This window comes from Carlito syrichta, unplaced genomic scaffold, assembly GCF_000164805.1.
Source record: "Carlito syrichta isolate Samal-C Ts95f unplaced genomic scaffold, Tarsius_syrichta-2.0.1 Scaffold130637, whole genome shotgun sequence".
Lineage (NCBI taxonomy): Eukaryota > Metazoa > Chordata > Mammalia > Primates > Tarsiidae > Carlito > Carlito syrichta.
Window position 1 is genome coordinate 133,684 of NW_007074733.1, and position 13,963 is coordinate 147,646.

The following is a 13,963-nucleotide window of genomic DNA, read 5'->3' on the forward strand; positions in this document are numbered from 1 at the left end:
GAGAGAGAGAGAGAGAGAGAGAGAGAGAGAGAGAGAGAGAGAGATTGAGAGAAAGAAATTGAAAGACGGAAAGATTGAGAGAGACAGATTGTGAGAGAGAGAGAAAGAGAGAGATTGAGAGGAGAGGAGAGGTTGAGAGGGAAATGAGAGATTGAGAGAAAGAGAGTTTGAGAGAGAGATTGAAAGAGAGATTGAAAGAGAGAGATTGAGAGAGAGATGGAGAGAGATGTAGAGAGAGAGTTTGAGAGAGAGATTGAGAGATGGAGAGAGAGAGATGGAGAAAGAGACTGAGCGAGAGATTGAGAGAGAGATTGTGAGAGAGATTGAGAGAGAGATTGAGATAGAGAGAGAGATTGAGAAAGATGGAGAGAGAGAGATTGAGAGAGAGAGAGATAGAGATTGACAGGGTTTGAGAGAAAGAGATTGAAAGAAAGACATTGAGGGAGATAGATGGAGAGAGAGAGGTTGAGAAGGAGAGAGACTGAGAGAGAGATTGAGAGAGAAAGAGAGATTGAGAGAGAGAGGTTGAGAAAGATGGAGAGAGAGATTGAGAAAAATGAGAGAGATTGAGAGAGTTTGAGAGATTGAAAGAAAGACATTGAGAGAGAGGTGGAGAGAGAGATTGAGAAGGAGAGAGATAGAGAGATTGAGAAGAAGAGAGATTGAGATTTAGAGAGAGATTGAGAGAGAGAGAGATTGAGAGAGAGAGAGATTGAGAGGGAGGAGAGATTGAGAGGGAGAATGGGAGATTGATAGAGTTTGAGAGAGAGAGTGATTGACAGAGAGAGAGAGATGGAGACAGAGATTGAGAGAGAGAGAGAGATGGGGAGAGAGAGATTGAGAGAGAAAGAGAGAGAGTGAGAGAGATGGAGACAGAGATAGAGCGAGAGATTAAGAGGGAGAGAGTGAGACAGCGATTGAGAAAAAAAGTTTGAGAGAGAGATGGAGAAAGATAGAGAGATTGAGAGAGACAGATTGAGAGAGAGAGAGCAAGAGAGAGTGATTGAGAGAGTTAGAGGGAGAGATTGAGAGAAAGATATTGAGAGAGAGACAGAGAGAGAGAGATTGAGAGAGAGACTGAAAGAGAGAGATTGAGAGAGAGGGACTGAGGGAGAGAGACTGAGAGAGAGACTGAGAGAGAGATTGAGAGAGATGGAGAGAGAGATTGAAAGACAGAGCTTGAGAGAGATGGAGAGAGAGATTGAGAGAGATTGAAAGAGAGAGACTGAGAGCAATTGAGAGAGATTGAGAAAGTTTGAGAGAGAGAGACTGAGAGAGAGATTGAGAGAGAGATTGAGAGAGAGGGATTGAGGGATATTGAGAGAGAGAGATTGAGAGAGAGATTTTGAGAGATTGAGAGAGAGATGGAGAGAGAGAGATTGAGAGATTGAGAGAGAGTGATGGAGAGAGATGGAGAGAGAGATTGAGAGAGAGATTGAGAGAGAGACGGAGAGAGATGGAGAGAGATACTGAGAGAGAGATTGAGAGAGAGAGATTGAGAGAGAGATTGAGAAAGATGGAGAGAGAGAGACTGAGAAAGATGAAAGAGAGAGAGATTGAGAGAGTTTGAAAGAGATTGAAAGAAAGACATTGAGAGATGTAGAGAGAGATTGAGAAGGAGAGAGATTGAGAGAGAGATTGAGAAGGGGAGAGAGATTGAGATTGAGAGAGATAGAGAGAGATTGAGAGAGAAAGAGAGATTGAGAGGGAGAGATTGAGAGAAAGAGATTAAGAGGGAGAGATTGAAAGAGAGATTGAGAGAGAGAGATGGAGAGAGAGTGTGTGTGAGAGAGATTGTGAAAGATGGAGAGAGAGATTGAGAGAGATTCGGAGAGAGAGATGGGAAGAGAGAGATTGAGAGAGAGATTGTGAGAGAGAGATTGAGAGAGAGATAGAGAGAGACTGAGAGGAGAGATTGAGAGAGAGAAATTGGGGGAGAGACTGAGAGAAAGATTGAGAGAGATTGTGAGAGAGATGGAGAGAGATATAGAGAGATTGAGAGAGAAAGTTTGAGAGAGAGATTGAGAAAGATGAAGAGAGAGAGAGAGCGAGCAAGAGAAATTGAGAGAGAGAGTGAGAGAGAGATTGAGAGAGACAGAGATAGAGAGAGAGACTGAGAGGGAGAGATTGAGAGAGAGATTGAGACAGAGAGAGATTGAGAGAGAGAATGAGAGAGATTGAGAGAGAGATAGATAGAGATGGAGAGAGAGTGTGTGAGAGAGATTGAGAGGGAGACATTGAGAGAATGAGAGAGAGAATGAGAGAGAGATTGAGAGAGAGATGGAGAGAGAGATTGGGAGAAAGATTGAGAGATCAAGAGAGATGGAGAGAGAGATTTTGAGAGATTGAGAGAGAGCGATGGAGAGAGAGAGATTGAGAGAGAGATGGAGAGAGATGGAGAGAGAAATCTAGAGATTGAGAAGGAGAGATTGAGATTGAGAAGGAGAAAGAGATTGAGAAGGAGAGATTGAAAAAGAGAGATTGAGAGAGAGAGATTGAGAGAGAGAGTGAGAGACAGAGAGATTGAGAGATAGAGAATGAGAGAGAGACTGAGAGAGATGGAGAGAGAGATGGAGAGAAAGATGGAGAGAGAGATGGAGAGAGAGTTTGAGAAAGATGGAGAGAGAGATTTGGAGATAGAGAGAAAGAGTGATAAAGATTGAGAGCGAGTGATCGAGAGAAAGAATGAGAGAGAGATTGAGAGAGAAGGAGAGAGAGATTGAGATTGAGAGATAGAGATTGAGAGAGATTGAGAGAGACTGAGAGAGAGATTGAGAGACAGATTGAGAGAGAGATTGAGAGAGAAAGAGATTGAGAGGAGAGGAGAGATTGAGAGGGAGAATGAGAGAGAGAGATTGAGAGAGACCAAGAGATAGAGAGATTGAGAGAGAGAGACTGAGAGAGATTGAGAGAGACCAAGAGATAGAGAGATTGAGAGAGATTGAGAGAGATTAGAGCAAGATGGAGAGAGATTGAGAGAGAGAGAGAGACTGAGAGAGAGATTGAGAGAGAGATTGAGAGAGACTAAGAGATAAAGAGATTGAGAGAGATTGAGAGAGAGAGATGGCGAGAGAAAGAAACTTAGAGAGAGATTGAGAGAGAGATTGAGAAAGAGATGGAGAGAGAGATGGAGAGAGAGATTGAGAGAGAGACTGAGAGAGAGATTGAGAGAGAGAGAGACGGAGAGAGGGACTGAGAGAGCGATTGAGTGAGAGAGAGATTGAGAGAGAAAGGGAAATTGAGAGAGAGAGAGACATTGAGAGAGAGTTGGAGACAGATTGAGAGAGAGATTGAGTTATAGAGAACGATGGAGAGAGAGATTGAGAAGGAGATTGAAAGAGAGATTGAGAGAGAGCAATTGAGAGACAGAGAGACTGAGAGAGATTGAGAGAGAAAAGGAAATTGAGAGAGAGCGATTGAGAGAAAGAGAGATGGAGAAAGATTGAGAGAGAGATTGAGGGACATTGAGAGAGAGAGATTGAGAGAGACAGATGGAGAGAGAGATGGAGAGAGAGATGGAGAGACAGATTGAGAGGAAAGGAGAGATTGAGAGGGAGAATGAGAGATGAAGAGAAAGAGAGATGGGAAGAGAGACTGAGATAGAGAGATGGGAAGAGAGATTGAGAGAAAGAGATTGAGAGAGAGATGGTGAAAGATTGAGAGAGACAGAGATTGAGAGAGAGATGGAGACATTGAGAGAGAGATGGAGAGAGAGATTGAGAGAGAGAGAGACTGAGAGAGAGATTGAGAGAGAGCAATTGAGAGAGAAGATTGAGAGAGACTGAGAGAGAGATTGAGAGAAAGATTGAGAGAGGGATGGAGAGAGAGATTGAGAAGAGATTGAGAGAGAGATGGAGAGAGAGATTGAGAGATGGAGACAGATTGAGAGAGAGACTGAGAGAAAGAGATTGAGAGAGAAATTGAGAGATGGAGAGAGAGAGATTGAGAGTAATTGAGAGAGAGATTGAGAGAGACTGAGAGATAGAGTGAGAAAGAGATTAAGAGAGAGATTGAGAGTGAGAGATTGAGAGAGATGGAGAGAGAGATTGAGAGAGAGACTGAGAGAGATTGAGAGAGAATAATTTAGAGAGAGAATGACAGAGATTGAGAGAATAATTTAGAGAGACTGAGAGATAGAGAGATTGAGAGAGAGATTGAAAGAGAGACAGAGAGATGGAGAGAGAGATGGAGAGAGAGGGATTGAGAAAGAGAGAGATATTAGGAGAGAGATTGAGATTGAGAGAGAGATAGAGAAAGAAAGAGACTTAGAGAGAGATTTAGAGAGAGATTGAGAGAGAAATGGAGAGAGAGATGGAGAGAGAGATATTGAGAGAGAGATGGAGAGATTGAGAGAGAGAGAGAGAGGTTGAGAGAGAGACTGAGAGAGAGATTGAGAGAGAAAGGGAGATTGAGAGAGAGAGAGAGAGAACAAGAGAGATTAAGAGAGAGAGAGTTGGAGACAGATTGAGAGAGAACGATGGAGAGAGAGAGATTGAAAGAGAGATTGAGAGGGAGCAATTGAAAGAGAGAGACTGAAAGAGATTGAGAGAGTTGAAAGAGAGTGATGGAGAGAGAAGGATTGAGAGAGAGATTGAAAGAGAGATATGGAGAGAAAAAGAGCGAGAGAGAGATTGAGAGATGGAGAGAGACATGGAGGGAGAGATGGAGAGAGAGATTGAGAGAGAGATTGAGAGGAGAGGAGAGATTGAGAGGGAGAGAGAGATGGAGAGAAAGGGGGTTTGAGAGAGTGATTGAGAGAGAGAGAGATTGAGAGAGAGATTGACAGAGATTGAAAGAGAGATTGAGAGAGACTGAGAGATTGTGAGGGAGAGATTGAGAGACAGAGAGAGACAGATTGAGAGGGAGAGATTGAGAGAGAGAGATTGAGATAGATTGGGAGAGAGAGATGGGGAGAGAGAGATTGATAGAGAGTTTGAGAGAGTATTGAGAAGGAGAGAGAGATTCAGAGAGATTGAGAGAAAGATATTGAGAGATTGAGAGAGAGATTGAGAAAGAGAGATGGGAAGAGAGATGGAGACATTGAGAGAAAGACTGAGAGAGATTGAGAGAGAGAGATTGAGAGACAGAGAGAGAGACAGATTGAGAGGGAAAGATTGAGAGAGAGAGATTGAGAGAGAGAGTTTGGGAGAGAGAGATGGGGAGAGAGAGATTGATAGAGAGATTGAGAGACTATTGAGAGAGATATGGAGAAGGAGAGAGAGATTCAGAGAGATTGAGAGAAAGATATTGAGAGATTAAGAGAGAGAGATTGAGAGAGAGAGATTGAGAAAGAGAGATGAGGAGAGAGATTGAGAGATTGAGAGAGAGATGAAGACATATTGAGAGACTGAGAGAGAGCAATTGAAAGAGAGAGATTGAGAGAGAGAGATGGAGAGAGAGATTGAGAAAGAGATTGAGAGAGAAAAAGAGATTGAGAGAGAAGTTGAGAGATGGAGAGAGAGATTGAGAGAGAGTAATTGAGACAGAGATTGAGAGAGACAGAGATTGAGAGAGACAGAGATAGAAAGATTGAGAGAGAAAGGCCGGGCTCGGTGGCTCAGCCTGTAATCCTAGCACTTTAGGAGGCCGAGGTGAGTGGATTGCCTGAGCCCGCGGGTTCGAGACCCACCTGGGCAACTTGGCGAGACCTCAGCTCTACAATAAATAAATAAGTAAAAAATTAGCCGGGCGTGGTAGCGCGTGCCTGTAGTTCCAGCTACTTGGACGGCTGAGGTGGAAGGGTTGCTGGAGCCCAGCAGGTCGAGGCTGCACTCCAGTCTGGGTGACAGAGTGAGACTCCAACTCAAAAGAGAGAGAGAGAGAGAGATATTGAGAGAGAGATGGAAAGAGAGATTGAGAGAGAGAGAGAGAGAGACTGAGAGAGAGAGACTGAGAGAGAGTTGGAGAGAGAAAGAGGCTTAGAGAGAGATTGAGAGACAGAGATTGAGAGACAGAGAGAGAGATTGAGACAGACTGAGATATAGAGAGATGGAGAGAGATTGAGAGAGATAGATTGAGAAAGAGATTGAGAGAGATGGAGAGAGAGATTGAGAGAGGGATTGAGAAAGAGAGATTGAGAGAGAGGGATTGAGAAAGAGAGATTGAGAGAGGGATTGAGAGAGAGACGGAAAGAGAGAGATTGAGAGAGAGTAATAGAGAGAGAGAGAAATTGAGAGAGACAGATTGAGAGAGACAGAGATAGAAAGATTGAGAGAGAGATTGAAAGGGAGATATTGAGAAAGAGATTGAGAGAGAGAGATTGAGAGAAACTGAGAGATAGAGAGATAGAGTGAGAAAGAGATTAAGAGATTGAGAGCGAGATTGAGAGAGATTGAGAGATGGAGAGAGAGAGATTGAGAGAGATGGAGAGAGAGAAGGAGAGAGAAAGACTGTGAGAGAGATTGAGAGAGAGATATTAGGAGAGAGATTGAGATTGAGAGAGATAGAGAGAGAAAGAGACTTAGAGAGAGACTTAGAGAGATTGAGAGAGAAATGGAGAGAGATGGAGAGATATTGAGAGAGAGATCGAGAGAGATTGAGAGAAAGACTGAGAGAGACTGAGAGAGAAAGGGAGATTGAGAGAGAGAGAGAACGATGGAGAGAGAGAGATTGAGAGAGAGATTGAAAGAGAGATTGAGAGAGTTGAAAGAGAGTGAGTGATGGAGAGAGAAGGTTTGAGAGAGCAATTGAAAGAGAGATATGGAGAGAAAGAGAGCGAGAAAGAGATTGAGAGATGGAGAGAGAGATTGAGAGAGAGATTGAGAGGAGAGGAGAGATTGAGAGGGAGAATGATAGATGTAGAGAAAAGGAGTTTGAGAGAGCGATTGAGAGAGAGATTGAGAGAGATTGAAAGAGAGGTTGAGAGATAGATTGAGAGAGAGATTGAGAGACAGAGATGGAGAGAGAGATTGAGAGGGAGAGATTGAGAGAGAGAGATTGGGAGAGAGAAATGGGGAGAGAGAGATTGATAGAGAGATTGAGAGAGTATGAGAGAGATATTGAAAAGGAGAGAGATTCAGAGAGATTGAGAGAGATATTGAAAGATTGAGAGAGAAAGAGATTGAGAGAGAGATTGAGAAAGAGATGGGGAGAGAGATTGAGAGAGAGAGAGAGATGGAGAGAAAGAGTGAGAAATATTGAGAGATGGAGAGAGACAGAGAGAGAGAAATGGAGAGAAAGATGGAGAGAGAGAGAGATGGAGAGAGAGATTGAGAGAGACTGAGAGAGAGAGATTGAGAGACTGAGCAAGATGGAGGGAGAGAGATTGAGAAAGTTGGAGAGAGAGATTGAGAGAGAGAGATTGAGAGAAAGAGATTGAAAGGAAGATAATGAGAGAGAGATTGAGAGAGTGATATTGAGAAGGAGAGAGAGATTGAGAGAGATTTTGAGAAAGAGAGAGATGGGGAGAGAGAGATTGAGAGAGAGATTGAGAGATTGAGAGAGAGATAGAGAGAGAGATTGAGGTAGACGGAGAGACGGACAGAGAGAGATGGAGAGAGAGATTGAGAAGGAGAGAGATTGAGAGAGAGAATGAGAGAGAAAGAGACATTGAGAGTGAGATATTGAAAGAGAGAGATAGAGAGGGAGAGATTGAGAGAGATTGAGAGAAGTTGAGAGAGAGAGGTTGAGACAGAGATTGAGAGATTGAGAAAGAGATTGAGAGATAGAGATTGAGAGAGAGAGAGCGAGAGAGATTGAGAGAGAGACATTGAGAGCAAGAGAGGGAGATTGAGAGAGAGATTGAGAGAGAAATTGAGAGAGATTGAGAGAGAGACATTGAGAGCAAGAGAGGGAGATTGAGAGAGAGATTGAGAGAGAAATTGAGAGAGATTGAGAGAGAGAGATTGAGAGAGATTTTGAGAAAGAGAGAGATGGGGAGAGAGAGATTGAGAGAGAGATTGAGAGGGAGATAGAGAGAGAGAGATTGAGGTAGACGGAGAGATGGGGAGAGAGAGATTGAGAGAGAGAGATAGAGAGAGAGAGAGATTGAGGTAGACGGAGAGATGGAGAGAGAGAGATGGAGAGAGAGATTGAGGAGAGAGATTGAGAGAGAGAATGAGAGAGAAAGAGACATTGAGAGTGAGATATTGAAAGAGAGAGATTGAGAGGGAGAGATTGAGAGAGAGATTGAGAGATAGAAGTTGAGAGAGAGAGGTTGAGACAGAGATTGAGAAAGAGATTGAGAGATACAGATTGAGAGAGAGAGATTGAGAGAGAGAGAGAGTGAGAGAGATTGAGAGAGAGATTGAGAACGAGAGATCAAGAGAGAGAATGAGAGAGATGGAGAGAGAGAGATTGAGAGATAAATTGAGAGAGAGATTGAGAGAGAGAGATGGGGAGAGATGGAGAGAAAGACTGAGAGAGCGACTGAGAGAGATTGAGAAAGAGATTGTGAGAGAGCAATTGAGAGATTGAGAGAGATTGAGAGAAAGAGATTGAGAGATTGAGAGCGAGAGATTGAGAGAGGGTTGAGAGGAGAGGAGAGATTGAGGGAGAGAGATGTGGAGAGAGAGACTGAGGGAGAGATTGAGAGAGACATGAAGAAAGATTGAGAGAGAGAGAGATTGAGAGATGAAGACATTGAGAGAGAGATGGAGAGAGAGATGGAGAGAGAGACATTGAGAGAGAGACTGAGAGAGATATTGAGAGAGAGATTGTGAGAGACTGAGAGGGAGAGAGATTGAGAGAAAGATTGGGAGAGAGATTGAGGCAGAGAGATGGAGAGAGAGATATTTGGAGAGAGAGGTGGAGACAGATTGAGGGAGAGAGAAAGAGATTGAGAGAGAAATTGAGAGAGAGATGGAGAGAAAGATTGAGAGAGAGAGAGACAGAGAGAGATTGAGAGAGAGATTGAGAGGGAGTTATTGAGAGAGAGAGAGAGATTGAGAGTAATTGAGAGGGAGAGATTGAGAGAGAGCAATTGAGAGAGAGATGGAGACAGATTGAGAGAGAGATTGAAAGAGAAAGTGAGAGAGAAATTGAGAGAGAGATGGAGAGAGAGACTGAGAGAGATTGAGAGAGAGATTGAGAGGGAGTTATTGAGAGAGAGAGAGATTGAGAGTAATTGAGAGGGAGAGATTGAGAGAGAGCAATTAGAGAGAGAGATGATAGAGACTGAGAGAGAGAGATGGAGACAGATTGAGAGAGAGATAGAGAGAGAGAGATTGAGAGAGAGATGGAGACAGATTGAGAGAGAGATTGAAAGAGAAAGTGAGAGAGAAATTGAGAGAGAGATGGAGAGAGAGACTGAGAGAGAGAGATTGAGAGAGAGATTGAGAGGGAGTTATTGAGAGAGAGAGAGATTGAGAGTAATTGAGAGGGAGAGATTGAGAGAGAGCAATTGAGAGAGAGAGATGATAGAGACTGAGAGAGAGAGATGGAGACAGATTGAGAGAGAGATGGAAAGAGAGAAAGTGAGAGAGAAATTGAGAGAGAGACCGAGAGAGAGAGATTGAGAGAGAGCAACTGAGAGAGATGATAGAGACTGAGAGAGATGGAGAAAGGTTGAGAGAGCGAGATGGAGGGAGAGATGGAGCGAGAGATGGAGAGAGCGAGATGGAGAGAGAGCGAAGTCGTGCGAGTGCTCAGCGAACCAGCCACTCCGCAGTGTGGCCCTGCTGCTGCCGGGGTGGGGAACAATGGGGCACTGTCCCTCTCCTCCCCACCCCCCTCGGCTCCCAGGAGCTTTCATCACTGACCTAGCCCAGGGGGCAGAGTGCTGAGCGGCAGGGGGCAGAGGGAAGGTCAGAGGTCAGCCCGTCACATGTCAAACTGAGCCGGGAATAGAGTGGCTTTGGGGGTGGCTGGGGGGACTCCGGGCCCCACGGAAGCCCACATCCCACCGCTGGCCGGAGGCAGCTGACTGGAGGAGGTGGTGGAGAGGGGACAGTTGCCCTGTACCCAAGGATAGTGAGACCCAGGGCGCCAGAGCAGCTAAGAAGTGCGTCCTGCAGGATGCAAATGCCTCTGAGCAGCTCTAATCCCCCTCCCTGGCCTGTGCCCACTGCCACCCTAACAGGGGACACTTTCCTGTCCCTAGGGGAATTGACCCGTACTGACCCGTTGTCCCCAGGGCTGGCCCACCCAGCCAGGGCTCCCTTCTGCCCACCAACCCAGCTTCTCATTGTGTATCCCCTGTGCCCTGTTCCTCCACCTTGTTTCCGGCTGGGGTAAGACAGTGCCCCCACCCTCACCAACAGGCTTCCTTAGCTCCCTCAGTCTGTCTCAGGTAGCCAGAGGACTCCTGCCAAACGCAGATCTGACTGCCCTGTCCTGCTCTGCCAGAGTCTCCTGCAGCCCCCATCTAGGCAGGTGGAGTCTGGGGCTCCGAGGCGAGCATCGGAGGCCTCTACGGTCTCTGGCTACCACCTGGTCTTTGGCCTCTTGCTTTCGAGGACGCAGTTACTGACTCATTCACCAGAGAGGCTTTGAATGTCACATGCTGGGCATTGTGCTAGGTGATGGGGATAGAGATGGGACCTGCACAGGCTCTGCCCTCATGGAACTGGCCTTCTGCAGGAGACAGACCGGGAGCTGATACAGGAGCAGACCCTGCCCCGAGCCTGTGAAGGGGGAGTAGGAATATAGGACTTGCCCCTGCTGGCCTCGCCGACTTCAGGACACACGCCACCCCCTTGAAGGCGCCAGCGCACACTTGCCAGGGAGCACTGCCACTTCCTCGCGGGTGTCTGTGGGCACTGCTCAGGGAGACCCCGCAGACCCCCACACCTAAAGAACTCCCCGTCACCCCCTGCTATATGGCCTCTCTAATGCCTGCCACTGGCTGAATCCTGCCTCTCCCACTCATGTGCGCTCAGGCGGGCAGGGCCTTGCTCGTCTTCTCCCCTGTTGTGCGGCCTGGACACAGTAGGTGCTCAACAGATACATGTTGAATGAATGAACGCATGAGCGGGTGAGTCGGACCTGCCTCTAACGGTCGTTGTGAGCTTACGTGAGGCAAAGAACGGAAACGGCTTTGCCCTGGGCCTGTGCACAGGAAGTCCCCAGAGTGTTAGCTGCTGGTATTACTGTCACCTGCTCCACTTGAGACCCATGCTCCACATCTCTGTGCTGATGCTGAGTAGGGCCGAATCCCGTTGGCCCACCCTGGTTTCTGGACCTTTACAGAGTGAGGATGGCAAGCCTGGTGCTGGGTGACGGCAGCAACTGAGGGGCGGGCGGGTCAGGCACAGCTCGGTGTTGTGCATGACCAGCCGCACCCATCATCTACAAACTCTAAAGACCTCTGGTCTCCCCAGACAGCCCTGAGTCAGCGGGTGGTGACAGCAGCAGGTGCGGAAAGGTGGGGAAAAATCTATGGCTAGCCTCCTGTCCCAGGAGGTACTTCTCCCAATGGCCACCAGGTGGCAGCACTGCCCCAGGAATACGAGAGGCCGGGAAGGAGCCTTTGCGGATTGAATCTGAGACTGGGAGCCACAAGGTCTTGGAGAGGACCCAAGGCCAGAGAGGAGTTGGGAATTGCCTGGGGTCGTGCAGGTTTCAATGGCTGGGCCGGGCCAGGGGAGAGGCCCCCACCTGCCTGGACAGACTCAGAACAGCACAAGGCAGGGGAGGAAGAGAAGTGAGCTGAAGCTGGGGAGGGGGTCTGAGCAGCAGCCCTGGAAGAGGGCGGATGCCCCCCTTCCCAGTTTCGACCCCCAGAATCCTACCCATCCTGAGGAAGGTGCTCCACACTCCCCTCCGAGGCCCTTGCCAGTCACTGTCCCCAGCTGTCTCCCTTGCCAGACTGAGATTCCCTGGGGACAGGGACTGTGTCTTTCACTCTCACCACCCATCAAAGGAAGCCTTTGCACCTTTTCCTCTGCTCGGCCTGGGCATCACCACCACCTTCCTCAGGATGCAGCTGAGATGCCACTTTCTCCAGGAAGTCTTCCCTGGCCTTTGGTCTGGGCAGGAGCCCTCCTCGAGGCCCACCCTGTTCTCTGGCTCTTGGAGGGTGAGGCCCCTGGGGCCGGGACTGTGGATGCCTTGAATGGGCCCACCCAAGTGTGCACAGACTCTGCATGTTCTGTGTCTCTGACAGTGGTCCTCAAACTGCAGTAGGCATTGACGTTACCCACGGAGTTTTGTGAATGTGCCCCATCCAAGCTCTCCCCTTCTCCAGAGATTCTGACTCAAGAGGTCTGACTCAAGAGCCCAGGAATCTGCATTTAGGACACTGCTCAGATGAGTCTGCTGTACAGGCCTGAGCATCTCAGGGCCCTCTAAGTGTGCCATCAGCCCTGCCTTCTGCAGTGGTTCAGCAAAATAATTATGAGGAAGGACAGTAGAAGCCTCTGACATCTGTACTGCATGAATCACTCACATAGCACCTTCACATTCATTTCTCCTTTTAAATTTCATCTTTATAACTTCTTGGGAGGATAATCATCCTCGCCATATGACACAGAGGCTCAGGGACAGAGGGTGACTTGTCCAAGATACCCTGGCTAAAACAGCAGCGCTCGGATTTGAGTTGGGGCAGTCATGGGGTCTGGATTCGGAGGATGCTGTTTCTCCAAAACCAAAATTCAGGACCTATACTTGGCCTGGTGATTCTAGTCCTTTGGGGGAAGCTTGGACCACAGCCACTGTCCAGTCCAGGCGCTCATCATCTCTTCCAACCCTCTTGAGCCTTCTCCCATTCAAATCTTCTCCTCCTGGGCCCAGAGGTCGTCTCATCTCGTACCAAAGCCACAACTATTTCTGCAAGCACTTCGTTCACAGTCAGGTATTGTGCTGGGAGCAGTGGCCCATTCAGAGGAGGGCAAGATGAGGCTCCTGTCCCCCAGGAGCTGTCAAGCTGGAAAGACAAGAAGTACTTGCTTTGGTGATGGAATATGGTACTGGAACCTTCTTTCCCCTCAGATAAATTCTTAGTCCCCGCCTGACCCCCTCCATTGGCTGAAACAGGTTCTGTTTGGATTGTGTGTACTGACCCAGGTGACCCTCTCCACTAAAAAAATTAAGTGTGTCATGATATTTTCACACTAACAGGTACTGCAAAGCAATCTAATTCTCTTTTTCTTGTTTGTCACAGGGATGTCTGTTGATGGATTCCAAGCATCCTACGGAAGATAGGAGTACTGGGGATTATCAAGTTGGTAGAGAAAGAGAACCCAGGAAGAAGAGACAGGGAGAGGTATTTTATAATTTTGTCAAGATATGAACTCTAAGTCCAAATTTCAAAGGGTGAAAAACCTTCTCCATCAAAACACAAGCAAGTGATAAATTAGTCACCACAGAATTGGCTTAGGGAAGCTGTGAAGGGATTTCACAAGGCAAAACATAGCACATTGCCAGATGAATGATCCAAATAACAACTGCTTAGGAACTCAGAAAAAGAAGCAAGATTTGTGAGCCAGGATTGTCTGGTAGGGCTGCCTAGAAAAGGTGGGTTAGAGCGGGGCTGGGAGGCTGGGAGGACAAGGCAGAACAGAGGGGCATGAGCATCTTGTTCTCACGTGGGCAGAGGAGCCAGAGTGGGTTGGGGGTTTGGAGGTCTGAATGACATCTGTGCCATGTGTATTGTTGACAAAGCTCTCATACTTTTCTCTACCTTTAATATATATTTTTTTGAGTTGGAGTCTCACTCTGTCGTCCAGACTGGAGTGCAGTGGCAGCTCCCAGCCACCGCAGCCTTGACCTGCTGGACGCCGGCAATCCTTCCGCCTCAGCTTTCCAAGGAGCTGGAACTACAGGCGTGCGCTACCACACCTGGCTACTTTTTGATTTATGGTAGAGATGCGGTCTCGCCAAGTTGCCCAGGCGAGTCATGAATTTTTTTTTTTTTTTTGAGTTGGAGTCTCACTCTTGTCATCCGGGCTGGAGGGCAGTGGCATGCTCCTGGTCACTGTAGCCTCGACCTGCTGGGTTCAGGCGATCCTTCCGTCTCAGCCTTCCAAGTAGCTGGAACTACTGGCATGCACCACCATGACCGGCTAATTTTTTGATTTGTTGTAGA